Source organism: Urocitellus parryii, chromosome Y (assembly GCF_045843805.1).
Source record: "Urocitellus parryii isolate mUroPar1 chromosome Y, mUroPar1.hap1, whole genome shotgun sequence".
Classification (NCBI taxonomy): Eukaryota; Metazoa; Chordata; class Mammalia; order Rodentia; family Sciuridae; genus Urocitellus; species Urocitellus parryii.
Genome location: NC_135548.1, coordinates 33,166,802 through 33,177,176, shown reverse-complemented (window position 1 = coordinate 33,177,176; position 10,375 = coordinate 33,166,802).

The following is a 10,375-nucleotide window of genomic DNA, read 5'->3' as shown; positions in this document are numbered from 1 at the left end:
AGCTGGGAGGCAAAAGTCTTTGAGGTTTCTGAGGATCACTGAAGCTGGGAGGGCACAGGAAGGCAACTGGAGGTGACCTAAATCATGGCCTGGGCACTGGCTCAGTATTTTGGCCTCCAGGCCACAGAGGATAGGTCTTTAAGCCACCCAGGATGTTCAACATCACTCTAGCATGGGGAGCAGAGGCTTCCAGTGTGGCCATTTGCAGATGCCCAGGCTGGCCAAAGCTGAAGGTGTGGCCACCCAGGGGCTGGACCCTGAAGTGCACCTTTACAAAAATCACCTGCATGAACATTGAAGCTGCTAAAGTTCTTAAATGTCCCATCGGGCAGGACACATCAACGTGGGCAGCGAACCTAGATGGGGAGGAATGAAGGGACAAGAGACAGGAAAGGTGACAGCAAGACAAAAGTTCTGATCAAGCTGCAAACTTTTATTGTTCACACAGGGGTATTTATATGCTGGGGATGGGGAAGCTCTCTAATCAGCAATTGCTGGGTGGGTATTCATATGCTAGGGATGGGGAAGGTCTCTGCAATTGCTGGATGTGGGTGGTAAAACTGCCAGCTGCCAGATGTCTGATGATCCTGATAACCGCAGGATGTTCCAGGGAGATAGGTAGCTGCAGGATGCCTTCTGGGCAGGGTAGGATGTCTCCCAGGGGGCTGTCAGGCTAATCTTTGAAGGAGAATGTCCTTCTAGTTCCCAACATTTCTCCCTTTCTTATATAAAATATTTGACCATACCTTACCGGCCATGTTTTTAGGGGGTGATAGAGGCTCTGTTCCTCTAGAAGGCCTTCACCAGAGTGTGTCAGAGGTCTTGGGTTTTGGGATCTGTGGATCCATCCTCCTGCAGTCCTTCCTGCATCCTCTGTTATTATGGCCTAATGTCTTCACTCCATGGGTGCCTCCTCCCCCAAGCGGAGGGGCCCATGGAGGAGCGAACCCTTATGGCAAGGGCAGAAGATGGTTGGTCAGAGCTGTTACTTATACTTTTATATAAGAAAGAGAGATCTGTGGGGATGTAAACTTAAGAAATAAGCCTTAAGGATATTTGTCACATTGCCAGAAATGTCAGCGATGTAAACACAACATTTAACTTTTAGGGTTACAGATGTCCTTTTCCTTAAGATACAGTTTAATAATTTAATGTCATCTGATCTTGCAAAATCCTTTTATTAGTATGACCTCTGTGTCTAATAGAGAGACCTTTAATTCTATTACTTAGTATGGATAACCATACTAGCAAACACCAAGCCTAGCTGTGTAGGTTAGGGATATCTGTGGGCCTTAAACTAGAACTACTCTGGCAGTTTCTTTTGATAGTTATCGGGCATTCCTACCTAAGAATCTCTTTTGCAGCCTCCAGTTTACTTATTTTTGGAAGTTACATTTAACTATTATTATCATTTAAAATGCCCAGGAATAGCTGTGTTTTGGCTTTGACTGCCTTTGCTAAGTGTTTAAGATGAACAAAGTCAAACTGACTTTTGTTTCTACCTATTGTTAACAGTCAGCTGAGTCTCTAGGTGTCCTCGGGAACTTCACAGCAGCTTCTCAGTTCTGCTAGTGCCATTTGCGCTCATATATCTGCCAATTGTCATATAACTGCATGATATATGGACATACACACATACAGACATACAGACATACAACACATAACACAAGTGTGCACACATATACAAGGCCTTGTAGCTTTTTTTTCAGGTGAAATCTCCATTGCAATGTTTAAAAACTCCACAGTTGATCAAAAACAGAACTGATCAGAAAACATTAACTTCTCTGTAGGATGAAAATCATGAGCTCAAAAAAATATATATAGAATCTAAGAAAAAGCAAGAGTCCTAAAAAAGATGACCGGCCAGTAATTAGTAAATACCATACAATTTACTTTTTGGTTTGGTCTAGTTTGAGTTCAGGTAAAAAGACACTTTTACTCTATCTCCTACTGAGTGGTCTCCAGGCTTCTTCTATTTGCATATCAACGTAAGTCCTGGCTGAGGTCTGGAAGGAACTGGTTAAACTGACTAAGCAGGGTCGGGCCTGGTTAGGCAGGGGAAGTGGGGAAAAATATCTGAGTGGGCAGCTGGCCCCTGAAGGGCTGGAGCACAAAAGGCAGGAGGGATATAGGAGGGAGGTGGATGTGTAAGTCCTATAGGGTGTGGCAGGGTCTCGAGAGGTGGCAGGTCTTCTGAATAGTAGCAAGCTGCTTCCTTCTCCAAGGTAGCCTCCTCCCCAGGGGTCAATGTGTCTCCAGGATTTAAAACTGGATAAAGGTGGTTGGTAATTTTTTAATTAGTGCATTAGTGTTGAACACAACAATGGACTTGGTTTTGAAATAATCCCACAAGCAAGGAAGATTGTTCTCTCCACTGCAGTCCCCCTTGCCTCCCCCTTACTCAATCCTCTTGCCCTGCCCCCTCCTCTACTTCTCTTCTGTAATTTATAGTGTTTTTTTTTTTTAGAGAGAGAGTGATAGAGGGAGAGAGAGAGAGAATTTTTTAATATTTATTTTTTAGTTATTGGCGGACACAACATTGTTGTTTGTATGTGGTGCTGAGGATCGAACCCAGGCAAGCGCGCTACCGCTTGAGCCACATCCCCAGCCCTAATTTATAGTTTATTTGTAGTGGGTTTTCAACCTTTAGTAGGAAGCTGCATATGTTCATATTTAGAAATTGCTTTCTTCATCACATTTCCAGATCTGTGATTCTAAATATTGACCTTTTCAAAAGCAAAGGATGCTTAAACAATTTAGATTAAAAATAAATAAATAAAAGAGTTCCACCCTCCCATTCTGTGCACTCTCTGCTTTCTCCTCTGTGATAGACAGATGAGGTCCTACAGGCCACCAGGGCTTCCTCTGTGAACCTGAGGGGCTCGAGCTTTGAACTGTGCTACTTTGCTTCTAATTTGGGGGGTTGTCTCTGCACCTGCAACTACTGTATATTTCCCAGAAGAAGCAAGATCTGGCAGTGGACCTAATTTGGATTTTTTCTGTGTCCAAACCCTCAGAAAGCCCAGTTTTCAGGGTAAGTTGTAACCACAGCCCTTGCCTTCAGGTTTAGTCGCCTAATGGCTAGTGACTTCTCCGTGCTTAGGTGACAGCACCCCCATCCTGAACCACAGTTGAGGCCTGAGTCATGGAATCTCAGGCACTGTAAATCATTTTAGAAAGGGCTTTCTGGGGAGTCAGTTTGTAACAGCCTTTTTTTTTATCAAAGACCATTGGTCCTTCTAATTTCCCATTTAACTAAAATTACTTAAAGAAATTTCTTTCAAGATAGTAACATTTTTAAATGTGATTATTTAATGAGAGTGCTGTGGGAGAGACAGATAAGCCTAATAGCCAACTTTATTTCATGAGTGATCCCACCTGGAGCACTAGCAGCCATTCTTTGTGGAGACAGTGAGAACAACCATGTCTGCCCTTCTATTTTTAGGCTGAGTGCTCAGCCAAGCCTTCCACCCAATATTCACTCTCTCTTTTTCTTCCTCCCTTTCTTTCTTCTTCCCTCCCTCCTTCCCTTCCTTCCTTCTTATTTTCACGGAAACAGATGCTGTTCTACATAGTTGAAAAACCAAAAATTGCAAGATAAATTTTCCTGAGTCTATGAAATATATCAGATTGTTATCTTCCTTTTGCAAATCACAGAAAATCCAATTAAAATAGGTTTAAATGAAAAACAAAGAGCAACATTGTGTACCTAAACTACTCAGGGGAAAAGTGGACTGCAGGTCCAGTAGCATCCAGGGGTTCATCAGGATATAGTTTACCTTACGTTTCATTTCTTGCCTTCTGCTGTGCATTCCCCATTGTCAGACAGGATTTTCTCTCACAGAGGCAGGCAGTTCATTCTGGGTTTAAATCTAAAAAAAAAAGAATTTTTTCTCAGGGAGTAATCAAGCCCTGGATGTGTTATAACTGCATCCTGGATAGAAGTGGAGCAGCCTGCCTGGGTCTTCTGGATTCAGTCCCTCTTAAGCATTGATCTGCATAAATGGGCTGCAAGGCAGCTGGCAGGTCCAGTGGACATGGGGAGGCTGGCACTGCCAGTGTGGGAAGCAGTGGGTAAGAGGATGAGGCACTGTGTCCAGCTGACATCAGGTTTTTCAGATGTCACCAGAAAAACCATTTCAGGGTTGTAGACTGATACCACTAGGGAGAACAGGAGAGTAGTGAAACATCACTTACCACTAAGAGACCATCAGGTGGATGGGCAGAGCCAGCACCAGACCTCTAGCCTGAGGTCTCACAAAGCACACATGCTGTGTGTTCTGCCATAAGCTTCACCTTCCAAAAGATTTGTGCATGTCAATGCCATTTTCCAAGGCCACTGAGCTTATTTTCATTGGGTTTCAAGGTGACACGCCCATTCCCCTAACAACTCCTCTGGTTGGCAGCTGTGACTGACTCCCCAGCCTGCCCTCTCCTCAATTTCCATGAAGCATTACTCACTGAGGATTTGCAAATGTGCAAGTGGAGACACCATGGAGAGCAGTGTGGAGGTTCCTTGGAAGAATAAAAACAGAATGACCATATGGCCCAGCAAGCCGTCTTCTGCATATATTCAAAAGAAATAAAATCAGCATGTGGATGAGATATGTGTCCTCATGGGTTTGCTGAATACCCTTCAAAATAGCTAGGGACAGAATCCATTTTAATGTCCTCTGGATGGATGGATAAGCAAATCAGTGGTTTTATACTGAAATATTATTTAACCTGAAAAGGAAGGCGATGCTGATACTTGCAAAAACTTGGATAGACCTAGAGGCTGTTGTGCTGAATTCCATAAGTCTGACACAGAGAAATCCGGCATGACCTCACTTACATAGAAAATCCAAAAATGTGAACTTACAGAGGCTGAGAAATGATGGTCACCAGGTGGGGAGTGGTGAGGAATAGGTGTTGGTCAAAGCTACATGCTCACATGTGTGCCATGTGAGTGAGACCTAGAGATCTCCTGTATCTGAACTGCCCATAGTTCAGAATGTGGTAAATGTGGCATTTTGCCCTTTAGCTCTCAGGTTAAGTATTCTTACAAAATGAAGCAAAGCACACAGGGGTGTAAGAGAAAGGCAGGAGACCTGTTTCTCACTAGGGTATTCCAGAGGTATGCATTTGTCCAGCTCACTGAGCTGTGCCATCAGATATGAGTAATTGTTTCTGTTTCATCTGTGCCTCCCAAGTAGGAGGAAAGGCTCTGTGTTCAAGAGTCTCTACTGCACATTGGAGGGAGTTGGAACCACAGGGCAGGGGTCATGATGTGTCAGTGCAGGTGGCTTCTCCCTGGGCCAGGAGGAATCAATTTGGCCTGAGTTCTGAAGTGGATGCAGCTGCTCAGGCTGGAGCCTTTTTACCTGGCCACCCCATACACACTGACTGTAGTTGTGGGAGATGTGAAGCAGAGGTGCACATGGACAAGGGCTGGGAATGCAGCCCCACCCTGCTCCCCAGGCCCCTCTATAAGATGCAAGAAGGGTCCAGAGGATGGCTGCCTCCCTTCCTCTTCCCCTCTGCTTCCTCTTTTCAACTTCTTTTTATGGTAAGTAGATTAGTTACAAATCCTTCAGATTTTCTTTTTTTTTTTTGAGGGGGGAGTGGCTACTGAGAATTGAACCCAGAGGTGCCTAAACCCTTAGACACATCCCAGCCTTTTTAATTTTTTTTTTGAATTTTGAGACAGGGTCTCACTAAGTTGCTCAAGCTCTTGCCAAGTTGCTGAGGCTGGCTTTATAATTGTGATCCTCCAACCTCAGCCTCATGAGTCTCTGGCTTTACTATTTTTCATAAAGAGGGGTAAGAAATTAATTTGTGGCTTTCCTTTTTATTTGTTTCTTCACTATCAAGGTCCCTCTCTCTTTATACCAGAAGCTGTTTTTTTCCAAGACACTCCCACTGGGGATATTCATGAATCAGACACTTGAGTACTTTGGGGATGGTGGGGAAAGCCCAAGGGTGTTTCTGCAGAGCTGTGAGTTCCACACTCCCTCCACAAAGGAGCAAAACTAGGTAGGGGGATGTGACCAACCAGGGCCACCAAAAAGAGTTCCAGGTGAATCTGCCCATTAGGAGAGCATGGCCACAGGTGCCTGGCCTGGATTCACCCTGCAGACAGCTAGGCCTTGGTCACTGTGCAGTGGGTGGCTGCACTGGAGGGGCAGTGGAACAAGTCATCTCCTGGGCAGGACAGAATTGTGACTCCTACTGCTGCACACACAGGTGAAATGTTGGCTGGATGGGGCAGTTGGCCAGGGCAAGAAGAAGTGAGTGGTGTGAGGTTCTGCTCCTCTGCCAGGTACAGATTCCAAGAAAATAGGAGCAGGAAGCAGGAGCGATGGCCTTCTCTCAACAAGGCTGTGCTGTTTGGACCAAATGCTCATTAGAGAGTCAGCTTTGCACACCTGTCAGGACCTCTGAGAGTGAACTATGAACCATGGAGAATTGGTGCCTATCAAGTGAGACCCACTGCTTCCCTGACCAGCTGGGGTCAGACAGTTTTGTTAGGACCCTAGGGGCAGGTGAAAAACTGCTTAAGGTGGGAGACAGAAAATTTGGAATCTGACCCCTTCCGTTGTTGAGCTCCTGAAGACAGCCAGCACCAAGAAGTCCTCATGCTGTGTAAGAAGGGACTGTATGTCAAATCAATGTGAATTTTTAGGATAGTGGCAGTTGTATTTAAGAAATAGAACTCCCACCATGTGGTATGAGGAATGATACCAGAAAAAGAAAACCAACAACTCATTTTTTTGTGCGCCATCTTAGAAGTTTACTAAGTTGTTGGTCAGAACACGAGCATAATGCATTTAGAATAGGCTTTGGAAAAGAAATCCTGACTACCATATGGGTTCACTTTTATTCTTTTGGTGACCAATCCTTTTTTCTTCAAATTCAATCAGGAATCACCCCTGGACAAAGGACTTTGTTAAAGGTGTTCCCACAAATGGGCTTCAAGGTCTTTTACATTTGAAATAGGCTTTAATGGTGCTCATTAACATATCTTTCAGTTAGCTGCCAGGTGTGGTTGAGTGAGGCCCATTATCCTGATTACATGGTCATTATACTATCTATTCTATTTTATACTTATTCACTGTGAAAAGAAAACCCTAGTTTTGGATATGTGAACAGAGAGCTAGAAAACTAGGGGTTTATTCTGAGACCTATGGAGAGCTAAACTGAAGTTCTGGATTTCAGATTTTTGTTCTGGATTTGAGATACTGCTTCATCTACATTCAAAAATCTCAGGACTCATGAAGAGAATGAGTTAAAAGCCAGCATCATCAAATTTGTTAGGCCCGAAGAAATTCAAAGGGACCCTGTATCTAAATATAAATATAAAAAAGGGGTGGGAATGTGAATCAGTGGATGAATGCTCTGGGTTGAATTTCTGGTACCAAAAAAGAAAACAACACACACACACACACACACACACACACTAAAACAAACAAACAAACAAACCCTCATGAGTAACAAGCCCTAAAATCAACAGCCTATCTCATGCATGAGTACAACAAATGGATTTGTGGTTCTCTCCTGATAATTATCTCAGTCTTCACTATGCAATCTGGAGACATGTTGGACTCATGGCACATGGAAGCCCACAAAGGGCTTTAGAAAGAAGCTGAAAACACCATACAATTATGGAAAAAATGTCCAGGTTTTCAACTGCCGATCTAAGCCTCAGTAAAGTAGTCAGAGGCAAGTGAAGGCTAAGCTGCCCAACAGAGATCCTCTGGCCATAAGATTCTGGAGAGAACTATAGCCATGACTGCCAGTTTCCACCATTGCCACTCCTGTCAGCTTTAAGCCACCTTCCTACCCCATCTCAGATCCCAAGGCACACTTACCATTTTCTGGTTTTCAGGGTTCTCAGCATTCTCTCTGTGATTTGTTTACAGATTCTGCATAGCACAGACACCTGGGCTCCAGATCCAGGACAGAAAGCCTACAAAAGATTTAAAAAATGGTGGGTTCCAGACAGGAAGGGAACCAAAAATTGTGGAAGCCCTCCCCCTCATCACCAGCTGTGTGAGGATTGGACAATTCTCACCTAAAATACTGATTAGTCAAGGCTTCAGGCCCTGCCTCCAACCTGAGTCAAGTGGATGCAGAATCAAAGTCTAAATGGCAGGCTGCTCCATTGTCATTTTTAAAAGACTACAGATCAGGCTTCAGAATATAGCTTAGCCAGTAGAGTGCTTGTTTTGCTTATATAAGGCCATGGATTCAATCCCCCTGCACTACACACATACACTCCTGCCAAAAAAATAAAGTAAAGGACTTTGGGGACTAGGGGTATAGATCAGTGGTAGAGTGCTTCCCAAGCATGCGTGAGGTACTGGGTTGAACACCCAGCACCACATTAAAAAGCCAACCAACAAACAAACTACTAATGGTATTGTGTACATCTACAACAAAAAATATTCAAGAAAAAATAAAGACTGTGTATTGGACTTGTGCACCCTCACTACAGAACTCATAAACACTTTTTAGATATAATTTATACATATATGTATTCAGACAGTGTATAAAATTCCCCCTGATGGCTTTTCAAGTAACTTATATTACAGGTATGCTTCACAACCCTGAAATCACCCCCACTTCAATTATTATTATTATTATTATTATTATTATTATTATTATTATTATTATTACTTGAGGGTCTGTGAATGCCATTATTTTAAGGCAAAGTTTTCTTCCAATACTAGGACCTATCCCAGAAGGAAATGCATTGACATTCACAACTGTTTATAAGGTTAAAGCAATTTGGGAATAAATATGTCTATATTTATATTTATAAAAATGATATCACAATTTCTTTAATTTTTTTCAACTTCTCTGTTCTCTGTCTCATAAAAAACAGTATGAGCTTTAAACTCATTAGCAATGTCCCCATATCCTTTCTCCCCAAAAAAGTGACTCACAAGTATAATTTAAATCTTTGAGACTCATAAATTTTGGATCCTTTATTTTAACTAGTGAAATCTATAGATTTTCTTTTTATTTTCACCCTTAAATGAAGCCCAATTTTTATAGCTTTCTTGTTGTGTAACTGATCCCTAATATTCTGCATATTTTAGCCCCAAATATGATCACTTTGGACTATTGATGTTTTCATGGAGGGGATCTCAAAGTGGTCATGCACAAGGCAGAAAATGAATATAGTAAAATGTAAGACTGGAGATTGCTGAGTATGTAGATTTTGCATTACAAAATAAGTATTGGTGGACTATATGGAAGTAGGAAGAAAAAGAGCAATGAAAAAAATTTTAAAAACTTGAGCAGTAGACAGGTTCATATGCTACAAGTCTACAATGATGGTTTGAATGTAGAGGGCTAGTGTTCTTGGAAGCAACAATAAAATTTGGAGGAAAAGAAAAAGGTAATTTTATGTACAGTTCCCAAGTGAGAGAGCCAGGTGAATGGGTTCTGTGTTCAACTCTTCCCACCTAGGAGTGGAATTTATAGTTCATAGGGTATATCTCAGTAAGCAGTAAAACACCATTTCCATGTACCTTTACACTTTTCATGGCTACAAGCTGAGTTTGACAATTCCAGTCACATTACATCTTTGAACTTGTCAGTTATTCATTAATTAACTAATTGATTCCATTATTTATTTGTTCATTAATTCATTTTTTCTTTAGTTGTCATTGTTTTTACATTACTGATGATTATATAATTTCATAAATATTCTGAATGTTAACTTTTTCTTAAATATTGTTATATGTGTTTATTCATATACTTACTTTTCATTTAAATTTTTTTTCTTTGCCAAGTCTGATTTATATTAGATTATATAAATCTTTGTTTTTGAAGGCTAGATAAAATCACATTATTCCAAATGACTCAAGGATCTATCATCTTGGCAGAACACTAATCACCCACTAAAGTTTGCCCAGTCTGGGTAAACTAAAAGCTGTGTCAAAACTCCTTTTTTTCTTATATAAACTTTAATAAATAATTCATCTCTCACTTTTATATGTTGGAGAGCAGACTAACTTTCCAAAGCAGCAGTTAATAACCTAGATGTGTTTTCCAACTAGCTCATTATTATTTTTAAATTATTTACATCCTTGACACTAAGAGTGTCACTGATAACTTTTTTTTAATTTTGCAAGATCTCTCTCTCTCTCTCTCTCTCTCTCTCTCTCTCTCTCTCTCTGTCTCTCTCTCTCTCATATTACAAATTGAAATCAGATGTGCTTTTTTGCTAGGAAACACTCTCAGACTTTAATAAACTATTTTATAAAGAAAAATGGTTTGCTGATTTTCTTACAGCTTCACTAAGTTGCTGAGGATGGCAGACTTTAATGTTTTAGAAAATAATATTATAGATGTTAGCATTATATATATACCATTGTGTCTATGT